This window comes from Dermochelys coriacea, chromosome 13 (genome assembly GCF_009764565.3).
Source record: "Dermochelys coriacea isolate rDerCor1 chromosome 13, rDerCor1.pri.v4, whole genome shotgun sequence".
Classification (NCBI taxonomy): domain Eukaryota; kingdom Metazoa; phylum Chordata; order Testudines; family Dermochelyidae; genus Dermochelys; species Dermochelys coriacea.
The window spans coordinates 31,433,902-31,442,550 of NC_050080.1; the positions used below are offsets into that span (position 1 = coordinate 31,433,902).

Here is an 8,649-nt window from a genome sequence, read left to right on the forward strand (position 1 = left end):
GGTGTTTACATGACCATCACTTATTTGCACTGTAGTATCCAGGAAGTGGATCTCTTGTGTGGACTGGTCTAGGCTGAGGTTGATGGAGGGGTGGAAATTGTTGAAATCCAGGTGGAATTCTTCAAGGGCCTGCTTCCCGTGGGTCCATATAATGATGATGTCATCAATGTAGCACGAGTAGAGGAGGGATGCTAGGGGATGAGAGCTGAAGAAGCATTGCTCTAAGTCAGCCATAAAGATGTTGGCATACTGTGGGGTCATGCGCGTACCTATAGCAGTGCCACTGACTTGAAGGTATAAGTTGTCCCCAAATATGAAATGGTTGTGGATGAAGACAAAGTCACAAAGCACAGCCACCAGAAGCAGCTTTGCCTCTCCTGGAATTGACACCTCCTCATCTATTGTTGGGAGTGGACTACATCCACCCTGATTGAACTGGCTCTGTCAACACTGGTTCTCTACTTGTGAGGTAACTCCCTTCTCTTCATTTGTCAGTATATTTATGTCTGCATCTGTAATTTTCACTCCATGCATCTGAAGAAGTGAGGTTTTTACCCACTAAAGCTTATGCTCAAATAAATCTGTTAGTCTTTAAGGTGCCACCGGACTCCTTGTTATATTTGATTTAGGTACCTGGATGGAGACCTGAGGCTGGATTACTTTAAGGGAACTGTGGTGTTGTCTTCTGGGGAACCAGGGAAATATTATAGAAGCTATTTTATGCTGGCTTGATAAATCTAAGTATTGGAATATCCACCAGCTAACAAAAACCCCATTTGTTTGATAAGAGCTATTTTCCATGAAACCACATTGACTAACATTAATAATGCTGCCATCCATTAATTCTTTATGATTGCATCCCACATCTGCCTTTTCAGGTTGCTCACCAATCCTCTGGTTTTGTAGCTCTTTTTAGTGAGATTATATGGTTTTGCAAGTAGCTCTGCTAGGCTCCTTCAGAACTCTCAGATGTAACCATCAGGGCGTGATGATTTCAAGTTTTTTAAATTACCAGTTTATTCCAGCACTAATACTTCATCTCAGTCTCTGCTACTGCTTCATGCTTATTACCAGAAAAAGCAGCCCTGGGGAAAGCATCTTGCGAGCATCCTCTGTGGTATAGACTGATGCAAATATTTCATTTCTCAGAAACACCATTCTCTTTCTTAATTGCACTTTTAAACTTAGGTTTCAGAGTAGCAGCCGTGTCCGTCCGTATTCGCAAAAAGAAAAGGAGTACTTGTGGCACCTTAGAGACTAACAAATTTATTAGAGCATAAGCTTTCGTGAGCTACAGCTCACTTCATCGGATGCATTTGCTGGAAATTCCACCAAATGCATTCCACCAAATGCATCCGATGAAGTGAGCTGTAGCTCACGAAAGCTTATGCTCAAATAAATTTGTTAGTCTCTAAGGTGCCACAAGTACTCCTTTTCTTTTTGCGAATACAGACTGACACGGCTGCTACTCTGAAACCTGTCATTATGCAAGGCACTGAATTTAGCCGTATAGAGTGGAAATCTGTCAACTTCATGAAAGCCCTTCTGTATTTTCCACCAAATGCATCCAATGAAGTGAGCTGTAGCTCACGAAAGCTTATGCTCAAATAAATTTGTTAGTCTCTAAGGTGCCACAAGTACTCCTTTACTTTTAAACTTAGATATCCCAGAGACCCACCTATTCTTTTGTAGGAGTTCTTTTTTGATACACTTGAATTTTTCACTGTTTACTCTTCAAATCCATCTTAGTCTCCTTATCTCACTCTGACATATCGCTTGCTGTAATTTGTGCTTCTGCTTATTGGCTTCACTAGGGTCAGATTTCCAGTTTTTGAAGGATTTCTGTTTGGCTTAAATCACCTCTTGAAACCATTCTGCCTAAATGGCAAGATTCCTCCTGGCATTGATATTGCCAACCGCTGCTGCTTAAGGTATAACAGGTAGTCCAAAATAAGGGGAATTAATGCTAGCTGCGGTTCGGTTCCCCTTTGCCAAGACCAGATGGAAAAATGCTTCCACTTTGCCAGGTACGTGGCATGAGTGGAGGGTTTCCTACTTCCCAGCAGGACCTCCCTCACTGGATCTGAACACTGAAGCTCAAGAGGGTTCAGCCATTGAGTTTTCACACCATGAGGTGGAGGGACTCCAGGTTGGGGTGTTGCAGACGGCTGTGGTCCTGTGTGATGAGGGTCGGCACACAGGAAGTGCCACTGCTCTGTCCACTGAGAGGTTCAACATCATGGTGAACCAGTGCTGCTGGGGCCATGCTGGCACTATGAGGATCAAGGAAGCTCCATCCCAGCGAGTCTTAAGGAGGACTTTGTGTATGAGAGAGAAGGGCAGAAATGCATACAGCAGGTGACCCATCTATGAAAGGTGAAAGGCTGTGGTTCAGGAAAGAGCAGAACCACCGACACTTCCTTTTGCTCCACGTTGCAAACAGGTCAATGTGGGGAGAGCCCCACCTCTGGAAAAGCAAGACCATGATGTCTGGCCTGAGGGACCATTCGTGACCGTGAAATGAGCAGATGAGGTGGTCAGCTAGCTCATTTTGCACTCCCGGAAGGTGCAACGCCTCTAGATGTATCGAGCAGATGATGCAAAAATCCCAAGTTTGAGGGCTTTCTGGCACAGGGGAGAGGAGCAAACACCACCCCGTTTATATAGAACATCGCTGCAGTATTGTCCATCAGCACCGATACGCATGTGCCCTGCAAGTGGGCCTGGAAAGCTTGGCCTGCCAAACCACCCTCAGCTCCCTTACGTTGATATGCAGCGATAGTTCTGTGTGGGACCATAGGCCCTGGGTTCCGATATTGCCCAGGTGCGCCCTCCCAACCAAACGTCAAAGCGTCCATGACCAATGATAGCGTAGGATGCAGTATGGCAAAGGGTATTCCTGCACAAACCACTTGTGGCAGCAGCCACCAGCGGAGAGACTCGAGAGTGCAAGGTGGGAGGGTAACTATTCTGTCCAGTGGGTCCCTGCCTGGCTTGAACCACCCACTTGAACCACGCCTGGAGGGGCCGAAGCCGTAACCTGGCATGCTGGACCACGTATGTGCAGGCTGCCATATGCCCCAATAGTTCCATGCAATTTCTGGCCATCGTTGTGGGAAACTGGTGAAGGTTTTCGATAATGTCCATGAGTGCTTGGAAGCATGGCTTGGGCAGGAACGCCCGGCTTGTGTGGACTCCAAGAGAGCCCCTATGAATTCTATTCTCTGTGTCGGGACCAGTGTGGATTTGGGCACATTCAATATGAGGCCCAGCCTGTAGAATGTGGCCCTGGCCAGGAACACATGCTTTGCAGCCTGTACTTGGGACTCAGCCTTGATGAGCCAGTTGTCTAGGTACAGGAACCCTTGCACCTGACGTTTGCAGAGGAAGGCTGCCAAGACTGCCATACACTTGGTGAACACCCGGGGGGCCACCTGTAGTAGTAGGATTTTATCTTTGTATGACTTAGAATGAAGGATAATAATGTAGTATGCACTAAATGTATTGATGTCTGGTATGATTTGATTGTATTCTGCTGGCCACCTGACTGGATAGCAGGAAGGAAAGACCCTGGGTCATTGGAAAAAACCACATCAGACAGGCTGCCTGTTTCTGAACTGATGTTAAGGCAGGAACAGAGCAGAACAGTCCTTATTGCTGATTATGGTCACCTTTTGTTTTAGGATAAGTTTTCATGATAATATTCGCTACAAGGTATTGTTTCTTATCTGCATTGCAAACAAAGTTGTGCAAGATTCTTTTGTAAACCCTTCAATAACTATATAACCCTTTCTAAAATGTAATCCTGTCTGAAATTCTCTGTAAACTTGTTTGGTGTGAGTAAAGGATGTGTGCATGGTTAAGGAGGAGTGTAAAAGCCATCACAAATGTCCAGATGGTCAAGAAGAAGTGAGAGCCTTGGAGAGACAGCAGGAAACAATCAGAAAACATCCATTGTATCTGATGCTAAACGAGTTAGCAACATTGACAACCTCAGAGAAGAGGCAAACACCCCCGAAGGCGAAACAACAAATAAGAGATAACAGCGGAAAACCCCAAGATTAACAACACTTAAGGATTAACTATTACAGAATGACATTGCAAAATCCATAGACTAAAGTGGGAATTTACAAGCTGGGGTGTTTTGCCACAGAACTCTGGGTTTAGTACTGCAAAGCCTCAGAGCATCGTATTGGGACCAACAGAGCCCAGCTCCTCACTCGTGCTCAATCTAACTGGCCATTAGATTGACACGAGCTACAACAGACATCTGCAGGACAGGGTGTGTGTGTGTGTGTGTGTGTGTGAGAGAGAGTGTGAGTGAGTGTGTGAGAGAGAGATTGAATGCATATGCTAACTGTTGTATTTTCAATAAACACAGCGTATTGCCTTTTCCCCTGAAAAAGATCCCATGTGCTTCTTATAAGTGTAACATTTTTTGGTAGAGAATTGCGAAAGGGGGAAGATATGCACTGTGATTGTTGAAAATGCTGTTAAATATTGCTAAAAGGTATACCATATGTATAAAGTGATTGATCATTCAGGCGTGCACACCCCTGGCCATAGAAGTGCTGGGCAATAGGGGGAGGGTTAGAGTCCTCGCTCAGATCCATCTGTTGGGAAAAAATTGCATAGGTGAATATACCCTTGGTCATAGCAGAATCAAGCCCAAAGGGGGGGGCTTAGAGTTTTTCCCTCCTGCTCTGTCAGACAGTTATTTTTAGTGGGTATAAACTTTTGTGTTGTGTAAGTCCCAACATGCATGTGGGCACGGAAGAGTTATAAAGGTAAAAGAGATTAATAAAGAAATATATTCAGGCAGTATTTTCTATGCGAGACCCAACTCTGAAGGACATAGGAGTGTAGGCAAATAGTGGTAGCACCTGTGTAAGAAATGTTTAAAAGGAAGCAATCCAAAGACGATACTTTGTTCAACAGATTTCACCATTCCAAGTATTTAAAACAGATCTTGCTCTGTTAAACCAAACTCTGAAGGATATAGGAGTTTGGGCAGTGTAGTATTTTTTGTGAGTGATACTGTGGTGATTTCACAATTTTGAAAGAAATGTTTAAGGAAAGGGACCAGGAGGGGTGGCGGCTAGTTGAGAAGCCCATCCTCCTTGCTAAATTGGTAGTGGAGCAAAGCCTGTGTTCATGAAAAGGGACGGTTCAGCGAGGAAAGCAGGATCAGGCCCAGACAAGCAGGCAGGCAACTGATAAAAAAAAAATTGGAAAACAGGTTGGAAGCCCTGAGGGCATAGTGTCAAGAGTAAGAAAAAAAGTAAGTACATGAATGGGAATTTCAGATCCCTGGGACAATACTTGGAATGGTGAAATCTGAATTAATGAAGGTGTCATTTTAGGAGATATGCAAGTTTTTAAGGAAAGAGAGTGAGAAGTTAACTCTGCAGAGGCTGGAAGGAATTAAGCAATTGAACATTGTGAAAATGTTAAAAAGGAAAAGTGTTATAGGAAAATAATTCTTGGTTTCATTGCAGCCATTCTGAAGGAAAAATGGGCCCTTTTCCAAAGGAATGTTTGTAAATAATCCAGGCCAAGAGACAATCTGATTGAAAGAATTTGACTATGGACCATTTAATTAAATTTGCTAAAAGAACATAAGGGGTTTCTGTTGGAACTTAACTGCCCCAAATGTATAAAGGGAATTTAATCTATGTACAGCTATGTAAACATAGAGCAGTGTAAGGGAGGTTGAGGAAAAAAGAATGCGTGTATGTACATAGATATGTATGTATCTATCTCTGTGTATAAATATATTGTGTAAATATGTGAGGTTCTAAGGACCAACACACCTGGTTTGTAAAACTCTTGTTTTATAAGTTTAAGATAAATTGCTTTTGGTTTTAATAATGCCACTAAAAATCCATTTGAATCTTTAATTCAAAGTTGCAGAACTGACAGACCTTTTTGCCAAACACAGGTAATTAGTGTTGTTGACTTTGGAGTTTAGCATTTATCCCTGAAGGGGTACCCTGATGCTTTGCAAAGTTTAATATGTTTTTAAATAAAGACCAAAGTCATGGTTGCAGCAGCAAAGTCAAAATCAGGAGAATGAGAAGAGATTCGGAATCTTTGTTTGTTAGTAAAAGAATAGGAAGGAAAAAAAAAAAGACTGCCCCTCTGGAGCAACAGCAGGGGTGAGGTGCACAAAAAAGCAATGTTAGGAACTCTGAGCCTTAAGGTGGCTCTGAGTAATTAGACTGTCACTTTAGTAAAGGTACTTAAACTCTGAACACAAACAAACAATTACACCTTATGTAGAAATTGATATAGCTAATAGAATGTTATAGAAGTTACACTATGGAAGTAATGTGCATTTTTCCCAGGACATGAGCAGTGTATATTGTAAAAGGGGTAAAAGAAATGCAAACAAAACTTGCTACTTAATTAAAATCCCATTAGGGCTCCAAAAAGGAGCCACCATAGGTTCTGTTTTCTTTTTCAGATCGCTGTGTGTTTTGGAAGTAGAAGTTGAAAATGGAAAGAAATCAAAACTCTGGTGAAAGTTGATTTTGTCCCTTTTAAGACAGTCTCTGAGCTGCTGATAGCTTTAAATCCAAAAGCAAGAGGTGAAAAAAACAAGCCAAACCTCAGGTCAACCCTAAGTAGGAAAACAAATGTGTGTGTGTGTATGCACAGTGCTGAGACAGATACAAAAGGGGTCTGCTTATATGCATAACATCCCTACCTTTTAATTCACCAAAACCCCAAGGATAAAATTAAATTAAAGCCTATGCAAAAATTTCAAGAGAACATTGAACACACTAGCTTCAAAGACAAATTGTCTAAATAAAAGGAATGATATAAGAACATAAGAATGGTCATACTGGGTCAGACCAAAGGTCCCTCCAGCCCAGTATCCTGTCTACCGACAGTGGCCAATGCCAGGTGCCCCAGAGGGAGTGAACCTAACAGGTAACGATCTGTGAGCTCTCTCCTGCCATCCATCTCCACCCTCTGACAAACAGAGGCTAGGGACACCATTCCTTACCCATCCTGGCTAATAGCAATTAATGGACTTAACCTCCATGAATTTATCTAGTTCTCTTTTAAACCCTGTTATAGTCCTAGCCTTCACAACCTCCTCAGGCAAGGAGTTCCACAGGTTGACTGTGCACTGTGTGAAGAAGAACTTCCTTTTATTTCCTTAAAACCTGCTGCCCATTCATTTCATTTGGTAGCCCCTAGTTCTTATATCATGGGAACAAGTAAATAACTTTTCCTTAAAAAGAACAGGAGGACTTGTGGCACCTTAGAGACTAACAAATTTATTAGAGCATAAGCTTTCATGGCCTACAGCCCACTTCATCGGATGCATAGAATTATGCAAAACAAAAAGCTAGCAACGTGCTACTGAGATAAATTAAATAACAGCACCACCAAAGAATACTATGATGGAAGGAGAAAAGGGTTAGAGACTAACAAATTTATTAGAGCATAAGCTTTCGTGAGCTACAGCTCACTTCATCGGATGCAAGTGAGCTGTAGCTCACGAAAGCTTATGCTCTAATAAATTTGTTAGTCTTTAAGGTGCCACAAGTACTTCTTTTCTTTTTGCGAATACAGACTAACACGGCTGCTATTCTGAAACCTATGATGGAAGGAGCTGTGTCAGTGCTATTGGGCCAAAAGAAGTTGTATGCCAAGAATGGTATTCCCTAAAACCCCCTGTGCAACAATGTATGTGTAATGTAACCACACTCTGCACCCCTTAGCTGATGTACTATTTCCTGGTGCATGAAGATAAAAATATGAATTTTAATGGCTAAAACATAATGTTATTAATTTTGATCATTAGAAGTTAATTGGAGAGAGCTATATAATTAAATTTATAAAAATAAACACATCAGCCAACTAGCTAATGCCACTCATGTTCAAATTCAAACACACACAGTTTAGCAATTTTACATCAAGGGTCTGAAATTTCAGATCAAGCTAAACAAGTATTCATCACTGGTATAGTATTTTTAGGGGATGGTCACCCACCTGGACCTCCATCTTAAATATTGCATTTCACCCTATAATTGTTATTATGGTGCTTATTAAACTGATGATCATCGCAATGTGTTGTATGCATTATTAAATTAAAAAAAAAATGTACTTGAAGCTAAAACCACAAGCTCAAATTGCCTCTCAGTGCATTGCTTTGAAACAGCTGCGTAAGATATGACCCACTCAAGAATTGTTCTTGAGGGTTCAAAACGGGAACATGTAGTAGTAGGATTTAATGTTTGTATTTTGTATGACTTAGAATGAAGGATAAAGAATAATAACGTAGTATGTGTTTTGGATTCAGTGCTTCAAAGCCTTGGATCAGGACCAACAGAACGCAGCTCCTTACTCATGTTCAATCTAACCGGCCATTAGGTTGACTTGAGTTCCGACAGACTGGTAAGTATATGACCATCTGCATGTGCGCATAAGTTTAACGCACCAAGAGCCCGAACTGGAACCCTCTGAACTGATAGTGCTGGCCACTGACCACGATCTCAGGAATCATCTGTGGGTTGGGCTAATGGATATATGGAAGTACACATCTTTCAAGTCGAGGACGGTGTACCAGTCCCCCGGATCCGGGGAAGGAATGACGGTGGCCAGAGAGATCATGAAAAACTTCACCTTCCTTAT

The 8,649-nt window shown here is 42.1% G+C and overlaps 1 long non-coding RNA gene across 1 annotated transcript; it reads left to right on the top strand.

The window, feature by feature from the left end:
* Positions 1-579: 579 nt before the first annotated feature.
* LOC122456513 lies at positions 580-5,174 on the top strand. Its single transcript, XR_006275436.1, has 2 exons — positions 580-1,188; positions 1,662-5,174. It is a non-coding gene; the product is annotated as an uncharacterized LOC122456513 (long non-coding RNA).
* The last annotated feature ends 3,475 nt before the right edge of the window (positions 5,175-8,649 follow it).